Source organism: Gouania willdenowi, chromosome 10 (genome assembly GCF_900634775.1).
Source record: "Gouania willdenowi chromosome 10, fGouWil2.1, whole genome shotgun sequence".
Taxonomy (NCBI): Eukaryota; Metazoa; Chordata; class Actinopteri; order Blenniiformes; family Gobiesocidae; genus Gouania; species Gouania willdenowi.
Window position 1 is genome coordinate 20,997,192 of NC_041053.1, and position 19,591 is coordinate 21,016,782.

At 38.8% G+C, this 19,591-nt stretch overlaps 1 protein-coding gene across 2 annotated transcripts in view; it reads right to left on the minus strand.

Annotated features, from left to right (window-relative positions):
* The window catches only part of nlgn3a (neuroligin 3a), a 191,293-nt gene that overhangs the window by 93,258 nt on the left and 78,444 nt on the right, over positions 1–19,591 (minus strand). The window lies entirely within an intron of this gene.

Consider the following 19,591-nt stretch of genomic DNA (forward strand, 5'->3'; position numbering starts at 1 on the left):
TGGCAATGTTTCAGTCAAATCCTTTTACAATATGTCCTAAGTTTATTTACTTGTCTCTAGTGTCTTGTTTTGATTCCTCGTGTTCACTCTTGTGTCTTTGTGGTCCTGCTGGTGTCTCCATCTTCCAGTGATGTCAGTGTGTATGAGATGTGAGTGATTAGCTGCCTCATGTTTTGCACTCAGGTGTAGCTTATTCCTAATCAAGCATCCTCGCTGTCTGGACACAATGGTTGCTGTTTCATTCTTGTTTTATGTTGTCTTCACTCCTGCTCCCGTCCTGTAGCCTTTTCCCTGTCACAAGTTTTCCTAGTTCCTGCTTACTTTCGTATTTAGTATTTTTGTTTATACAATAAATTCATGGAGTCAAACTTTGCAATGTACCTCAGGGCTGCGTCCTAATAGTCCCTCCCTCCCTAACCCCATGGATGACGTCATGGAGTTAAGGAAAGGTGTTAAGAGAGGAGTTAGGAGTTGACAATCAGACGCACTTCAACTAGGTGACGTAATAATCTGATGGCCGAGAAGGTTAGTGACGTCTGCCGTTGTGAAAACACAAGGTTTAAATGTAAATCAAAAGAAAAGAGGCTACCAGGCTACGAGGAACAAAAGTGAAACTAAAAGAATGTCACATTGAGAATGGTTGCTCACACTCCTTCCACTCAGAAATATGAATTATTTTGAATAAATGTGTCTAAAAATGTCTCTGATCCCTTTTTCTTGAACCACAGTGTGTCTTTTTTTATGTCAGTTATAATCTGATAATATGTCTTGGATATAATAAGATGTGGGTTTTAGATTATTTGAAATTGTTCGAGGCATATTATTGCATTGATGCATGAAGCGCTCGGGTGTGCGTGTCCCTTTAAATGTTGTCGCCGAGAGGAATTGTGGGTCAGCATTTTCTCGTCTCCTTTAATAAGTGTTTCCTAGGCTTAAGGAGGTAAGAAAGGAAGAATTGAGCCTCTTTTCCTGAGCTTAAAGAGAACTGGGACGTTCTTTATCATGGCCACCACTTACAGTGGATAGGAAAGGAGATGGCAGCGATTATTCGTACGCAGCCCAGCTTTTGGCCTCCATCTCTCTCTGCACCTGGGTCCATCACCACCACCACACCAAGCCATTGTGATAAAGTATATTGATCTGGACCCCCTTCAAAATGTAATAGAATCTTTCATGGTCTAAGGTCTGTCTTTGGTTAAATCTTGTTAAACAATTATGACGTAATCCTGCTAAGAGACAAACAAACAAACACTGGTGAAAGTGTCCCCTTCTTGGCAGAGGTAACAAGCATTTGTTTTTATATGTTGAATGATTTGATATAAGACTTCTGATAGATATACAGTAGATGGCTAGCTCAAGGAGATTAAATAGTCGTTGTCCCTGGGGTGATGTTCTGATTGTAAACTGGCTCTCATAAACACTAATAGACACTTCTGGATTCTGCTAATTATACATCTAAATCTGATCTAGCGCTAGTATTATCCATACCACCTGTTCTGCTCATGTCATAGTACTCTGCTGTCTCCAAAGTAATGCTTTTAACAGGTGGCACTCCAAAAGTTTTTTTTAATGATGAAAGCCAGACATTTTGCGGGTGAATAATTTATGTAGAGATAAGTCTGTTCTTCCTTGGCATGGATATCTCTTGTCACCAAAACCCATGTGATAACCTCTCTCAAATTTATGCCGTCAATAACAGCTCATCTTTCTTTTGTTAACACCTGGCAGTACAGCAACTAAAATGAGGAAAATTTCTCAGCAAGAACAAGTTTAATTTATTTGTGAGCATTCTTTGTAAGAAGTGAATGTGTCCTGCTGTTGGAGATGAGTGGTCGGAAACAACAGCTTGGTAAAAAACAACTCTGAGATAGTAAAGGCACATTGAGCTTGCAGCTTTATTTCTGTATTTCATTTGAGTGATGGAATAATCCATCCATATGTCTAGCACTGGGTCTTTCACCAGACTCTATACTAACTTATTTTGGCATATTCATACCAAACTGCTGTGTGAATGTTTCCCTATGACTAATAGTTAATTACATTATATGGATTTTGTTTAATATGATTGCTAATATTGTTTCATTTGAGAATCTATTGGAGAATATTTTACCAAATGAAAAACTTGATTTTCTGCATTATTATTTAAACAATTTTTAAACGTCAATATTGCTGATGTTTCTGTAAATTCCTAATTAACAACAATTTTATGTTTTGCATTTTTCCCTTTACCAAACATTTTGCAAACCTAAACATTAAAGCCAAAGTATGTACTGTTTTAGACAATATATATATATATATATATATATATATATATGAGTATATCAAAAGATTTGTCAATATAAAATGTGTTTCACATTTCTTATGGTTCATTAAAATGACATCAATATACTCTATGAAACTGATGCTCTAGCAGGTGTCCTTGATGGAGCTAAAAACAAGAATACTGAGATCTGTTGTTCCACTATTATTTGTGTTTGATCTGCCCAAGGCCTTTTGCTGTCGATATAATTGCAGCTTAGAAAACTCTTTTGAAAGCCATGTTTGCCATTTGCCAGTTGTAGCTTCCTGTTTCTATCTATCCTGATTAGCTTTTATTACCACGGAGTGTTGCAAAGCTGTGGTTTGTGGATTGTTAACGGTGGGGACTGGCATATTACCAGTCAAACAATGAATTGAAATTGTATGTTGACTGAAATCTAATTAAGTTTTCAGAACATATCCCTCCATCATGATAAGACATGAGTATAAGAATATAAATATTCATTTTTTTTTTTTTTTTAATTAAATTCAAAGTAAAACAAGAAACTTTTCGAGTTTTTTTTTTTTTTTTTTCAAAATAAGTTTACACTTTTGGTATATTGAGTCTTTATGAGTTAATGCTCAGTGAAGACAAACTGCCTTGGAAAAGTATCACAGACAAATGGTTTGGGAGGCAATGGTGACAGTGGAGATTTAAAATAACACTGTGCAGTTCCAGTAACAATATAGCAGAGTGTAATATGCATTTCAATTTCAGTAATGGTTGAAAGTCTTTTTAGTTTAAATATTGATTAAGCTTCAATAGCAATAAAATAGACATAATGCTCGTAAAATGCTAATGAAAAAAAAAAAAATGGAGAGCAACAGTTATATATATATATATATATATATATATATATAAGTGTGTTTCTTTCCCCATGCTGTAGACGATCTGCTAAAACACTGACATGGAAGGACAAACATTGTGACTCAGGTTTTAACATGTCTGTGCCTTTTACCGTTGTGCCTTTTAGCCGCTACTTTTAATTTTTTTTTCATTCATTACTTTATACTTCTATATATAACCACATGTTTTAGAGTATTCTAATATTTCTGCTGTATGATGACTGACTGCTGCCGACAAGATTTTGTTGTATTGTTCTCAGTGCAATGACAATAAAGCTTTCAATTCAATATATCAGCAGGGATTTGCAGCATTCATGCCGAGCTTGTGTGAATACCAGAGTTCCAAACAGAGATTATGTCTCCTTAAAGTGCATGTGTTGAGCAGCAGCTTTTGTACGGGTTGGGTGGAGAGTGAAAGAAGGTGGGCACGATGTGCACTGAGGGAGGTATGGATATTAATAACAAGGAGGAGCATGGTTCTGTGGCGCCATGAGGAGATGGATGGGGTGTGAGTGCAGTGATGTCACCCTGACAAATGGACCGGCCATGTTGGCTGAGACTTGCACATCGCCTCTCATTTCAATTAGTTCCTCACACAACAACCTACCTAACCCACAACCTGCACGTTGCACACGCACACACACGGGACAAGAACACGCGCCCTCTGATGCTGTAACCCATAGCCCTCTAGCGAAATGTACTGATCTGCAAGAGCAAGTGTTTTCAATGAATCTAACTTAATCACAACCACACTTATAGTGTCAATCGCAACAACTAGGTATCCATTACCATTCATACTGTCAGCCCAACTAAATAATGAGGACTGTGGCCAGAAAACTAGCCAGTCCAAACTGGCAGAGATACAAGCTACAAAGGTGGCGGGGGCTGGGGGGGGATGATGACTTATGAACTTAACTGAACCAAAGTCTGTACACTACGACTATATGTTATCCCACAAAGACAGTCCTAAAATAACAGCAATAATCTCTGGCACAGGAAAATCGCTTGTACTTACTCTTGGTAGTGTGAAAATGGGGACAAATGTGCAACAGCCATTAGAGTGAGAGTGATGCAGTGGTGTCTGAGTTTAGGTAGAAAAAGTGTAACCTTCTCCCTTTCTGTTAATAGCCTTGTTCTTAAAAGCCTGACATACTAACTAATGAAACCTAGGCTGAAACTCAACTGTCTGTCACTTCTAAAGGAAAAGCTTACACCCTTTTTTTTCAGCTGCTGCTAACAAGTGGAAGTACAGTCAGCCTCTGTTTTATATCAACACTACGTTCAACCAAAGTGAACTTTGACACTTGAAAACACCACCTTTCATGTTGACTCAGCTCTCAATCGCCATTATACCTCTTGCATCTTCTTGTTCTCTGCTACTTTCCTGTTTCTCTACATCTAATATGTGTCTCAAGTTGTCGTTTCTCCTTGAGCCAAGAGAATGGTGAAAGAGGATCTCTGCAGTTTAAAGCTGGGCAAGCTACAATGCTGAAGTAGGTTACACAGTGCACAGAAGAGCACTAAGTTGGGGATTTGATCTGTGCCTCTGGGGGACTCAAGCTGAAGTTCCAGCTCTACACCAGTGGCGGGTATATCTCTTTATCTGCCTGCGAAACGCCAGGAGGTTAATAGTATCTCTATAGAGACTATGGGGGGTTGGGGTTCATTATACCATATATTAAAGTAAACCTCCTCTGCATCTGCGTTCACTACACAAACTTAAAATCTACTGCCGAAAAATACAATAAAGAATAAAGCGTAAAGAGCAAATGTGTGTTCTTTTTTTATGACAAAGACAGACTTGAAGTATTTTCTGACCTAAAGGTGCTATGTTCTTGAAGAGAAACTATAATCAGAAATCTGTAGCAATGGGTTCTCAACAATGGAAACTTATATGATCCATTCTTTTTTGATCTATTGTCATTTTGTTTGTGTCATAAAATCAGATACCACGTCGTTTATGAGTATAAAGCATTTATTACCATCCACCATGTGAGGGTGCTTGGCTTGCATGGCTCATGTCTTTCTTGATGAAACATGCTGCTCGCCTTACCCATAGAACAGCGAGAAATGAAAAATGGATGAAAAGCTTTTGAAATAGTGTGTATGATTACCATAATACATCTACGATAAAAGCAATACGGTTGTCATATGTTGTATGCTACACAAAGGGCAGGTTGTATACAGAAGTCACTTGCACCCATGTTCCGCAAAGGATAGAAATATTTGCTCTGTTTTCTATCTTTTCAATTGATATGGAAGTACTGTTTCCAGTAAGGGTCTCTGTTTGAGCAGCTGTTGTGGTTCCTTTTTCATTTCACTTTGCAAGTCCTCCTTTTAATCTAGCAGCACTAAAGAACGAGGTTCCATCAACAACAAAAAGGTTAGATCTCGCTTTCTGTTTCATCTCGGCCTCCTCTGTTCCCCTGGGATGCCTCTCTGTGCTCGTCTGCGCTGCTTGGCGATGGTAGATTGTGCCAGAGCTCTGTTTGTTTGGCTTTCTTCTCCCTTCTCATAGTGTTGAAATCCATCTGACAGTTCGGCAGCATGGCTCAGGCCCCACAGGAGGTACCATCAGATAATATATCGCCGTGGCTTTGCAACATACACCCAAATAAGGTGGCCAGATGCACTATGATGCTACACTATAGAGAGCTGGAAGCCAAAGCACAGCATGAACGCATAGAGGAGGTGCGATGGTTTTGCCTGCTGTGCTTGCACTACATACTGCTAATTACATGAATTGTGATTTCATCATTAAGCCACAAGAAATGTAGCCTCTATAATACATTAATTCTAGTTAGTTCTATTTCTACTAGAGGCCGACTGATATGGGATTTATAGAGCAGATGCTAGTACCAATATTAGGATTTTTAAAGAGCCTTTATCTTCCAAAATCAACCAGAGCCACATTTGGGTAATACTTTACATTTTGCAAAATAAAACACAAATTTATCAAGAAATATGACGATTTCTCGGAGCGCTGCCACTCCCGTGTGAGTGCCTCCCATACTTGGGGGGGTTAAAGGCTCAAAAAAGTTGATTTGCATGATATAGGACCTTTAAGACGAGAAGCAAAACACTACTTAATTAAAATAAGTAACTTTCATTAGTAACACTGGTCCAATAGCCATGGGTACATGATGTTTTTTAATTTGTAATAAATTTTTCCAAATTAAATGATTAGGAGTTAAAGTATCCTGCTTCGTGTTTACATGGAAATAGTAATTTCAAATTGAGGTTTACATGGAAAACACGTTTATTCACCTTTATTCAATTCCGATTTAGGTCTGTGGGTTGGGAAGGGTTCTGATTGGCCTAGGAGTGAACGTGACGTATCATGTCTATCTGGAAAAAAACACACATTAATTTTTTTTTAGCTACAACATAGAAGACTGCATAAGTACTAGTTTCAATTTTATTATCATTGTAGTTTTTTTCAGAATTAAAATAAGAATAAACCAGCCACATAATTCAGATGTATGTTTAATTACAAATGGCCAATTTTATTAGGAAATAGGTGTTTACAAGGTCAGTTTATTCTGAATTAATGGGGAATTTAAGCTCCCAGGTAAACGTGGACACTGATAGGAATCGGCAAACTTGTGCAAACTGTATTTCTGGAATATAATGTAAAAAAAAAACTAAAATAAAGTTGCTCAAATCGCAGTTACCATGTGGATAAATAAAAAAAGTTTGTAATCATTTCGGTCGATTCAAAAGTGCAGATTATAAAGCAGAAAGCACAGCACAGAGACACTGAAGTTCCATGCAGCAAAAAAAAATCTAATCCATCAGTTACATATTATAGATCGACTGATTCATCTAAAGGGCTTTGGACCGTTGTTGATTAATTAATTGACTAAAATCAGATCCTAATTTCTACATGGATAAATTACATCTTTTAATTATAGGTTAAGATGCCTTACCGCCACCCCTCCAAACTGCTTCTGTGACTCAGTTATTGACATTTTTTTCCAAACTTAACCTTTATTTTTAATGGCACCAGCACCACCTCCTGTCGCCGAGTCTTTTACGACTGTTCCTCATGCTTTCCTAATGATGCTCAAGTTAAAAAGCCGGCTGTTTCTTTCACAGTCGAGCGCCGGGGCGGTTGCCATTGTCAGCTCTTGTTAGGTTAGCCTTCCTTGATAAACGTTTTAGAGAAAATAAACATCCAAAAGTAGGTCCGCTGTGCTCCCTCAGACATACACTCCCCATCCTTTAATGAACTAAAAAAAGGAAGAAGCAGCTCCTGCAGGTAATCAAATTAAATACGACAACCGCTTTAAAGAGTATGCTGACGAAGCAAAAATAAGGCGGGACGGAGTCAGGAGAAATTGTCACTGTACTCGTACATGACCTCCTGCCACTACCGCTCTGCTCTCATTTCTCTCTATCAGCTGAGCCTCACCACATACTCCATTTTCCAAGGACATCGCTGAGTGCTATGAGATGAAAAAAAAATGGTATATGCTCCAGATTAGTGTGCTTGTCACTCACCTAATTTGAGGCAATCCCCATTAGATCTCTTTCCCTAATTGAGTTTCTTTTTTTTTTTTTTTAATTTGATGGCAAACGTTTATGAGTTCATATGTTTGAGTGGTGGCTGCTGCTACATAAGCTGATGGTCTTATCTAGGCCACTTGTTCATACTTCAGATCAGACTTACATAAACAACAACACAAAGTCTGATATTTGTTTTACACCAAGGCGATAAATGAGCCCGACAAAATCTCTAATAGGCATGCTGAGGGAATTGTAGGAATAACAGTTTATTCATGAACTTTCATTTTAAACATGCTCAAATAATGGATAACTGATTTCTCTTTTTTGTAAAATTTCATCTTTTTTCCCCTGTTGAAGCCATTCCATCCCCTCAGGTCCTGGAGAAATGAGTAGATTTGAAAAGGACGTCAAGCTCCGACTTATGATTTGAATGACAAGCCATCTCAGCAGATGGGAAACCACTCATTACATTGATTGCTTTGTGGTAGCCGGGGCTAATGTCACCTCTCCTCAGACTGGCTTTAGCCTGATCGTGCAACGTCGCCTGATTCTGGGCTCTGTGTCTCTGAGATGACGCGCTTCCTTGTTACTTTTGAGGTCCTCAGATTGCCTTGAGGATCCCAGGGTAGATTACAGGCCCAACAATAATGTCAATAGAAGAGGGAAACAGACACGTTTTAATGGAGGGAAGGACTGAATCTTATTAGTGGGACATCTTGTTTCAGTCAATGCACCAGCAGCCCTCTGGCTCCATGACAGGGAGAGCAGCAGCAGTAGCAAAACGCTTAGCAGGTGCCGAGCTGGGAAAAAACCATTCAACTTGATTGAATCACCCCACTCAGAAAAGGTAGATCTGTTTCTTCACTTGTGTCTGCTAACTGGCTTTGCCATAGATAATGTTCAATATCTGTAAAATCTCTCTGTAGTGCTATGAAGACATATGCTGATGACAATACTTTGCTCTTGTCCCTGACAAGCTAACTGCACTGGAATAGCTTCCACATTGGAGAGCAGGTGGTTAATAGTTCTTTCTTTCTCTAAAGCCAAGAACAGCCTGTGTATTGTGGCTCACTGTCAGAATCCTCCCTTATTGTGTTTGCAAATCCTGCAGCACCCAAAGCAGCATGTGCAATGGTAGCATTTCCTTACCACACAGAGACGTGCATCTCATCCCTGCCAGCCTTGGTTGTGTCCTTTGGATTGGCGTGAGCAGCAGCCTTGAGTGGCAGGCCTCGTTCTAATTAAACCAGCAGAAGCATCAGTCTCGCTTGTGAGCGGTTTTCATAATTACCCGTACAATTCATTCATTATTTAACTTAATGAGGCAGCTCAGTGGCCAAACACTGATCGCAAGCCTAATTTGGGAAAATGCAATAAAGACATGGACTACCTGAGGTAATTTTCACCCTGGCCACCTGTAATGTTCTGGATTATGAGAGATCAGAAATAATGACAGAATACTTTGTGTTAATGTTTTCTGAAAGTCTCTTCCAGCAATGCAGGCAAACATAGGAAAACAATCTCATCCCGGTGTGTATTATGGCAAATGAAAAGTAAGTACGACCTTTCTGAGACGAATAATTGAACTGAATTCGCTCCAGAGGACGGCAGTTCATCCCTTCACATCTGAGGGGGAAATGGAAATCTGTACAGTGGTGCTAAATGGCACTGGACCCAAAGATGTTAAAAATAGAAATAAATAAAAAACAGTGTGTGCCTCCTTGGGTCAAAGAATGGGACATGCTTCTTATCTTAAAGTGTAAAGATTGTTTACGACTTTTGCAAACTGCTGGCATTATCTTTTGTTTAGATCAAAGTAGTACTGTGAGTAAATATCAATAGGAATAGATATGGAATTGCAAATAAAGGCTGTTAAAGCAAGCAGTCAGCATTTTGTGATAGTACAAAAATATTATCTACACATTATTATACATTGGGATAGCAAGGACTATATGCAGCCGACCATTTCTAATGAGAAATTGCAAGTTCTGCAAAGAAAGTAAAAGGCATTGCTATTGTGTACAAACTCATAAAACTTAAAGTAAACTCCCTTTTATTGTAGATCAAGATGGGCAACTTTTATCACAGTGGGGGGGCACAAAAATGTGCTTGTCTGATTCGGGGGCCACATCATCTACATTTAGAATAAATATGATTATTACAGAGGTGATACAAAGGTTTGATTGTTGGTTTTTGTCGTTTTGTCTATTTTGCTATCATTCTGTGCAATTTTTAAGCCATTTTGGGTGTTTTTCGAGCTGTTTAAACCTTCATTCGGCTGAGCCCTTCAGGGGTTTATTTTTGGCAACGGTTTTGTTCACTTTAGTTGCCCTTCCTGACACAACCCTCTCCATTTATCTGGGCTTCGGGGCTTGTGGTTTTGTGTATTTTTGTTGTTTTGTGTACTTTTGTTGGGATTTTGCGTCTTTGTGTGTTTTTGTAGTCAGTTTATGCATTTTTTTTTAATCATTGTATATTTTTGTTGTAAATTTTGTGTACTTTTGTTGACATTTTGTGCGTTTTTTTGTTGATTTCTGTGTTTTTGGAGTTATTTTGTGTATTGTGCTGGGCTTCATATTACTTCCAACTTCTTGAGTTACATTTCATGGGAAATTTGTTTTGGGGGGTTGTAGAAAATGATTTAATAATATTGATATTTATATTTTAAATATCCAATTTCTTTATTTTAGATTTTTCATCTACTGTGCGGTTTTGAAGAATCTAAATCATTTCAAAGTTTAGAAGGTGTCCTGATTCCACAAAAAAAAATTTCACAGAACACATTTGGCCCTCAGCAGAGTTAAATGACCAGTGGACTGAAATACATGTGTTTCTGTGTAGTGCGGTTTGTGAACCTTGTGTTTTTGATTCCATCAAATATTCATGGGAAACAAAAGCCTATTTTCTATGATATATTGCTCACATCTTGTAATGTGCTTCCAGCTTTGGGCCTCTGTGAAATGATTATTTGTGCTGTCACTGGTATTTTCTTAACCAGAGATCGCTAGTCGCTTAGGGACCTAGTGAAAACACCCTAGCAAGTACTGCATAGAAATAATTTTTTTGCTTTAAAGAAAAAGCATGAATGTGTTATCAAATCCAACTTTTGTTTATTTAATTTAAAAAAAAACAAAAAAACAAAAAAAAAAAACAGGGCAGGTCCACGTCATTCCCTGTCGGAAACAGAATAGAATTACCAGACTTGCTACTGTGCTCCAGTGACCCAGAAACACATATTTCTAATTGCTCTGGTCGGCCTCTGGGGCTTCCTTCACAACGCTGTGACCTCTTTACAATCATACAAGAGGGCAAGGTCCATCAAGAGTGAAAAGAGAGCCCGAGTGAATATGATCGCCTTCAGCAATGAAACTCTCCCCTGTGCAAGACAACTCCAAATGCCAACACTAAGTCTATCTGTAAGCCCTGCTTTACGAGGCTGGAGTGACCCTATCACTTGGACATGTACAAACATCAAACCCACATGCTCGCGCTCAGAAGTCATCCAACTCAAACACGTTTATTTGTTCTTTGTATCCCTTTCAAGCTACACCTAAGCCTAAACTGAAGCAAGATAAACTGTGTATGCTTGTTCAACCTTTCTCCTTGGTGGACAATCTAATAACATCAGACTGGGATGAGGTTGCCCCTGGTCCAAGGTCACTCTGCTGATTCGGGAAGGTGCTCTCAATGAAGGAGGGTGAAAGCAGAGAGCACGGAGAGTGTTTGATGAAATCAGGTCTTTGATCTACTGGTCCCTCTTAAGCGGGGTACACACAAGGAGTTTCTAAATCCAAAGAGATTTATTTATCTGAGCTGACCCCACACAAGAAGATAAAAAAATCAGGCGTAGATCAGTTTTGATCATACATAACGATGCAGTCGAACCACCGATTTTCCTCCGGGCCAGAAATCAGCCGTAATCAAACGTGACCAACCAACATATTCGAATGCTGCATTTCAAGCAACTCAAAACTATGGATTTTCTGAACTCCATATTGGAAAAAGTGACTTGAAAAGCCACCTGCAATCGGAACACCTACTTGGTCAAATCTAATATTATAGCGGTCGGCCATGTTAGAGATATTTCAACGTGCTGCTGCTCAACTTGATTAAACTCTGAGATTGGATTTTTCTACTCGAAAATGTGTTTCTCAGTCAGCTCGCTGCTTGATTGGTTACATTCACTTCTATGTCACAAATGAAGGAGTCATGAGTCGAGAGTTGTCGGCTTTCTTCACACATAAAGAGTTTTGGTGGTAAATATTCAACTGGTTTAATATTATTTACGGTGGTCAGCTCGACCAGTCTCAGAGCCACTAATTGGTAAAAATTCACTCTTAACATGCCTCAGACCACAGGATAATAAACAGGATAATAAATAAACATAAAAAAAATCTGGCATTTGCTGTTTTTGGTCGGGAAGGAGAAAGATTAAGACTAAAACAGCACGGTTGTCTTTATTGGTTTACACTCTACTACGTTTATAATTGAGAGTGATAAGAAGATTGCTATTTAAAACATTGCTAGTGATTACCAGCGACCCAGGAGAAAAGGCAGGCTTTTTCATGCCTCAGAGGAAGTCACAAGCCCAGTGTTGATGCTGACAAAAAAAAAAAAAAAACTCACAAGCATACACAGTTGAGAGATGAGGACTTCTGTATCAAAGCGTGATCTTATCAGCAGGCAAGTACGTTTTCAAAACAAAATGACAACTTCTCTGTCTGGGCCTTTGAAAAAGTAATCCATACACTTTGGAAAATATTACCCAAGAGAGTTCCCTTCATCTGTTTTCTGGGAGACGTGTCAGGGGCTAATTGTTGGGAATTGAGTTATTGAGCTGTGTGCCCTTCTGCAGCCCTGAAGGACTAACACGGATACAAACAGCTCCAACACACTATTGGAATTCTGCTGCAGTGACCATGACTTACCATAGCCATAAGATTGTTCTAATTATTGGGGCTCACAGGCCATCAAATATCATGCCAATCTGTTCAATTGCTTCTGACGGGCATAAAGAACGCAGAGAAAGATGCAGTTTCCATTTTTCAATTGTAATTTTCTACTTCGATTGTATTGGTTGAATATTCTCTGTGACTAATGTAATTCATAATTTATCCTGGCAATTTTTCTTTTTTTTTTTACTGTCTGTAGGAATTTTTTAGCTTTGAAGAGACAGCGAAACATGCGCACACATAAGCCGTATGCAGGACTTGGCTGCATATTTTGGTCTCGGTTCACTTGGAAATGTCTTGGTGACACCTGCACCAAAACATTGTAATTGAGCGTGTAATCTAATCAGGTAATTTAATAGGATTCGTTTTGATAGCGTTCTTTCGTCAAATGGAGTAGTCGACAGAGCAGAAGTGGGGTGTCAACTGCCTGTTTGCGGCCATCCACCGGCGCTGCAGTGGCTCTGAGAACGATGAGCGTGATATCAAAGCCCATCAGTAAATGCAGTGAATTACTTTTCGTGGGAGGCTGCTGACTTGGCACACAGCAGAATGAGGTTGAGTGAAGGCAAGTGACAGGGCTGGGATGATAATGAAAATAGTTGTGATAAAGATGTAATGGATGTTGGATCTGGGTAGAAAATAATATTCATGAATAATATCGCGGTGAAGGTGAGCGACAGTGCGGATTGACTCGGCATGATTACACACGTAAAACTCTGCTTTAAAAATACATCCTCCTTTTGCAGAACCTGCTCTTATCACCTGCGAACAGAGCCAAGGCAAAAATGTTTCCAATCAAACAGTTGTCATTCAGGAGTGTTTGGACAGGTTTTTAAAAGCAATTCAAGTGCTGTCTGAGTTAATTTGGACGGCGGCTGATTAACTGAGTAGCGGATTAACACAAATGTCCAAAGAATAATAACAGCACCTGAGCCACAGGAGGTGCCTCTCATCTGCACAGACTCTCAAGTTCAAAGGTAAAAGAAAAAAAAAAGCTGTGTGAAAAGTTGAGACAAATAAATGAAGTCTTAAGAAGAGGCATGTCGGTGTATAACAGAAATGGGAAACTCCTATAGCAGCAGGGACCACAACAATGTGATGTCTGATCTAAGGGTCACATGATCAAAATTAATGTCAGCATTTAGAAAAATTACCAATTAGTACAGGAAAGAACAAAGGGTTTTATCTTTTTGTGTGGTTTTGTGAGTTTTTAGTAATTCTGCTTGTTTTTCAATTTATAATGGGTGTGTTTATGAATTTTTTTTTTTTTTTAGTAATTTTTTTGCATTTTTTGAGTCATTTCCTGTGTTTTTTTTGTTTTTTCTGTCATTTTGTGTAATTTGGTTGGCATTTCGTGTGTCTCTGGAGTCATTTTGTATAAGTGTTGTTGTTTTGTGTCTTTGTTGTCATTTTGTGTGTATTGGGAATGTTTTTGTGTTTTTTTTTTTTGTGTACTTCTGTTGACATTTTGTGATTTTTGCTGTTGTTTTTGGACTTCTTTTGTGTATTTTGTTGGTATTCATATTTACCAACTTCTTGAATTGCAATTTTTGGGGAATCGGTTTTGGGGACCGAGGGCCACATCTTGCCCCCTGGCCGCCAGTTGCTCATATCTGGTGTATACAGTGACAAACACATTTTCCTCATGTAGAATTACATGGTTTTGTAAATTCACACACGTGCGTCAAAATAAAATATCCTTTATTTCTCACTGTTTAGCTCTGTAGAGGTTAAGTGCTATAATAGCTGAGTCTAAATGTATTTACCAGATTTGCACTCTTTTCTTACGCTCCCTGGTATAAAAGACACCCAAAGGGAAGCATGAATAATAAAGACTTCAAATGACAGGCACGCAGCAGGGTTAATGATAAAGGTCAACTTGCCAGTGTGAAGCCAGCGATTGTAAAGCACAAGTGGCGTGGAGTCACAGCTCTCATGGGCTCCTGGCCAATATACGCTCACTGGACCTGGAGGTTTTATTGAACCATATGCAAGACACTCCGTTTCAATCCTTTCAATGGCTGTACACTTGCCTGATGCTTTTATTAGATGGGTTATCACAGGAAGAAACTAATGCAGCTGAATAAATTGGTGGTAAAACACAGCAAGGTCCATATTGTTGTAAACAAAACCAAAACACACTGTGAGATAAGACCACAGCAATCCTACAGTGCAAGTTGAGTTGTAGATTTTTAGTATTGCACTCACATTACAGGGAAATACGGTACAGAGACTGTGCAGTGGGGAAAAAAAAATATTATTATGGAAAGCGAGGCAAAGCTCCAGAAGCCCAGCATTGATTTGACAGGCAGCTCCACAGAGAGAATGTCAGCCAACACCTGAAGCCATGCAACTTCAACAAGACATTCAGGACTTATCAACACATTTCACTGCTATTATTCATGAGAAACTGGCATTCGCAAGCACCTGACACTCGTATCATGTCCGCATAATATTTACAAGAGTCCCTTGAACTCGTGCCTTGGAGTAGGACAGTAACCCTTAACACCCTTACTCAAACACCAATTGGTGGCACCAATAAAAGATTTGATACAGTCCTACTCAAAGCAAAAAACTATTGATTATGTTACTTAGCTATTCCAAATGATCATTGTCTCACCGTGTAACCGAAGTTGTTTTTGATGCCTGAATAACAGCCTCTTAGCGATTTACCGCTATTAACAACTTCACAAAATTACTACTTATCATTACATCACCCTCTTCACATCCTAAGTGTTCTCTTGTGATCAAAAGCCTGAAGCTTGTATTTGTTGTGAATGTGCCTAAAGCTCTCCAGCTAAAAAGCCCAAACTTTGAAAAACATATTTAATCCTCCAACCAACAGCACATCCAATAAAAGAATGTCTCGACCAAACCATCTGCACAGTTTCTTTACAATTCAACATAAAAAAGAAATGTAAATAACTTGGATTGCTTTGCTGAAATGGCACTGTTTAAATGTACACTGTCACAGGCACACCCTGGAAAAAAATGCTCTGGTATACAAATATATTTTTCTATGCAACGTTTAAACATACATTGAATATGTGTGCATGTGTCTATTCATTCAACTTTACACCTGGTTACACAACCCAGCATCACAGGATGATGGAGCCTATCCCACTTTGAACAGTGCACAAAGGCAAAGCAAACCCTGCAGGCTCTTTCTTTCAACTTTTTACAGTAAATTTAATAGAAACCCGGATAAAAACGGATGGACCCACCTGAAAAACCCCATTCATCCTTAGGGAGATCAAGCAAACTCTGTAATGAAACTAGAATCTTCTCGCAAGGAGACAGCATTGCTAACAATTGACACCACACAGCTAATTGCCATAACCACTAGGTAGGTGTAATGTGCTCTCTTTAGAGGTTGCAATGAAAAAATGTCCGTACAACTGCGTGGAAAGTTCCCAATTTAAGTTAAATTAAAATTGGGAGCGAGCCAGAACTTTTTTTCATTGCATCTTTGGCCTTTTTGATCCGGCACACTGCTTTCAAAGGGAGTGCATGTTTTTTTTTTTTTTTATTGTGCTCCACTCTCTTTAGGGGTTCCCTTGTACAACAGTTACCAGTTTACTCTCTAAATCCATGATGCAAGCTCGAGCCTTCATGAAGTTTGAACTTGTGTTGGTATTTCAAAGAAAGGTCAAAATAAACCATGAGCTCATGTTTCAGCACAAGAAGGAACCTCAAGAAAACGTATCCGGCTAATCAACTGTTTACAGTAAAGCATGAAATGAAGGATTGATTCTCTTTCCTCAAACAAAACTCAACAGACGTTCCAAAATCAAAAGGTATTCAAGGCCCACAGAATTTCATGTATGCTGGCTTACTACACAACAAAGCCGCTTCGGTTTATTTTAATTCTCTACATTTCCCCTTTGGAGTATTTCACACTTTATAAAGTTGAAAAGAATGGACTGGCAAAAGATAGGGGGCATAATCTTACATGGATTGATTTTATACCAATCAAGGCTCCAACACAGTGGAGGAGATGAAGGTGGACTATGTTGGACTCCAGCCACAACGTCTTTGACTACAGATTTAAAGGATAGATTTTCCTTTTGTTTCACTTTGTCGAGAAGATTTTATTTTATTCCTAAGGCTTGGCTAAAAACACATTTGATGGACTTGGTCAGAGCTGAAACATATTCTTAGCCATAGATGACCATCAGAAACAAGCTCCCAATAGAGAGTTAAGGTTTTTGTTTTTTTTCTGATGCATTATAACCCCCCACGACCTTTTTTTGATTCACTTATCTCCTTTGTGGAAGTTATTGTTGGAGTGCAAGCATTACGTATTTAGCATCTAATTCTGCTGAATTACCATCTCCTTTATTATCTTGCTTTCATAAAGCTTGAAACTCCCATTGCTCCCTGAACACTAGCAATTTTCACCTCTGTGCTTTTTTAATATTTCATAACCTTCTTCTCAAAGGGTGTGATTAAAAGCCTTGTGACCACACACTGTTCACATGTTGGCCCACTCACCTTTCCTCCCTCTGACTCAAGCCGTTCTGTCCCCCTCTACAAATGCAACACACTGTGTTAATTTGCTCCCTTCAACAAATGGTCTGCACACTTTAATCCATTATCCCAAAATGTCCACCTACCTTTGCTTAGCAATCTCCTTCGCTATCACCTCAAGTACCACACTCCAGCTACCACGCCTCTGGGGTCGTCACTAATTCCACCTTATTCCCTCCCTGTATGTCTCCACCTACTTTCACCTTGTCACTTCAGCACACAGCTTCACAGCCTCTTCAGATTTCTGCCTCCCTCTTCCCGCTCTGCAGCGGCGCTTTAAGGAAAGTGTTTCCCACACAGGCGAGCAGTGCTGACCTTGGTGGTTAGACTTGGTCGTAGCTATGATTAATGTCTTTACAAGACGAGAAACGAGTACTTCTACTTGCTTGGCCAATATATATCTTTTTACACACATCGTTCCTGTTTCAGGACACATGCGATGATGGACAAATCTCAGCCCTCATCTACACTTACAGTACCTGAGCTGTAATCCCCTCTTCACAATCCCACTTAAGAGGTAATAAACAGCTGCACAGGAGGACATTTCTGCTCCACACTGATTTTTCTCATTTTTAAAGTATCACACGCCACACTGAGCTCACCGAGATGGTCTACATGCTGGCTCCTGTTCGATAAGATTGACAGCTGTATGTATTTTTCTTTAAAACAAAACAATGCTTGGTTGTTGTTTTTTTGATTGTGAAATTACAACTGCCTCAAGGACAAAAACAGCATGAAAACAAGTAATAATGCTTATAGGGGCAATATCGAGCCATTCATCAAACAAAAATAAATAATTTAAGCAATAAAATATCCTAGATATATCTTTCGGGCATTAAAAAGCATAATACAAGAAAAGACATTTTCTACTCTCAGATCTTATCTTTGGATGTATTATCTATCTCACTGTGTCAGTGTTTGACAAGGATATTTGTTTAAATCATATCACATATAATAAAATGAACTCTTTAATTTAAAAAAAGCATTACATAAATATGCAGTTTTCATTACTAAGAATACATTTGTCTTATTTTGATGTTTTCATGGTGACAGTGTACCCTTTGCACCCTGGGTTAGCTGGGATATGCTCCAACACCCATGTGACTGCAGTAATTCCTAACCAGGGATACATGTACGTTGGGATGAGATGGGTGGATAAGATGAATGTTGCTCTCTGGCTCAGATGGTAGAGGGGTCATCTTTTCTCTCAAGAGATTGGCAGATCACTTTCAAGCAATCACGTCCATATGTTGAAGTGTCCTTGGGCAAGACACTGAGCCCTGAAGGATCAGCACCACGGCAGCTCTGTCAACTGTGTGAATATGTGCTGATAAACCCAACTCTTCAGAAACAACTTCAAAAATCAAATATCTCTAAAGGAGACCAACTGTATTCAGAATTTCTGGCTCTAAATGCTTATGAAAAAGGAAATGGTTAACACAAAAAAATAAAGGTTAAATTATTCAATAAAAATGTGCTCATTACATTTGTTATATTTCTTAAAGGGTTTAACAGAATGAGTCATGAATGACTATTAAAGAATCCTTGATTACTTATCACTGTGTGGGTTTTCTGGGATTCATAAAATACTGGTTGACATGTTTGACAAACTGTTACGCACGATTACTCAAGGAAGTGCAACATTTACGCAACTCCAAACTGGTTTTCAATCATTTTCAATGGTAGGGTAGATCTCCCCGTTTTGAGGAGTCTTCTTTGTTCAGGTGGAAACCATGTGTGGCTCTGTAGTAAGATGGCTTATAGTGGCATCTAAATGCTGCGACAACTGGCATTTTCAAAGCCCAATTTCTCATTTCCTGAATAGAGAAATGTCAAAATCCATCTAACGTAATCGTACTCGTCTTCTTAGGAGTCAGAAAGAAATGCTATTTCACCTTAGCCTTTCTAAAAGAGTGGAAATACGAAGAGTAATCCTGATGTCAAGACAAAAATTACATGTAAACGTCAATTGGCTGATATCTCCAAAGAAGGAATGGCCACATATGAAAGGGTATTACATATATTTGAGGCTAAAAGTTAAGATAAATGACTCCAAAAGCATTTCTGACACTAAGTTTTCTAATCTAAAGTGAATTCATGTGATGGGTTGCATATCGTTTCAAGACTCCTTTGGTACTATAAGCTGCATACCTCTCCATTTATCAGAGATCAGAGAGAGAGAGAGACAGATTTCAAAATTAAAACTTGTTTTAGGTTTATATTTTTATTAGTTTGTAGTCTTTCAATTACAGTTCTACCAGAAAACCCCCAGTTTTGAGTTTTACTTGACTGAATAAGAAAGGTTTCCTATCAATGCTCAGGATGCAAATGAAAACCACACAACAACACATCTTCCATTTCCAGCAGTAAAGGTCACACCTTTAGCAATAAAGCATCTTAGCCACAAACACTGACACCACATTGACATTTTCGCTCTGTGAACTGCTCCTCCATCT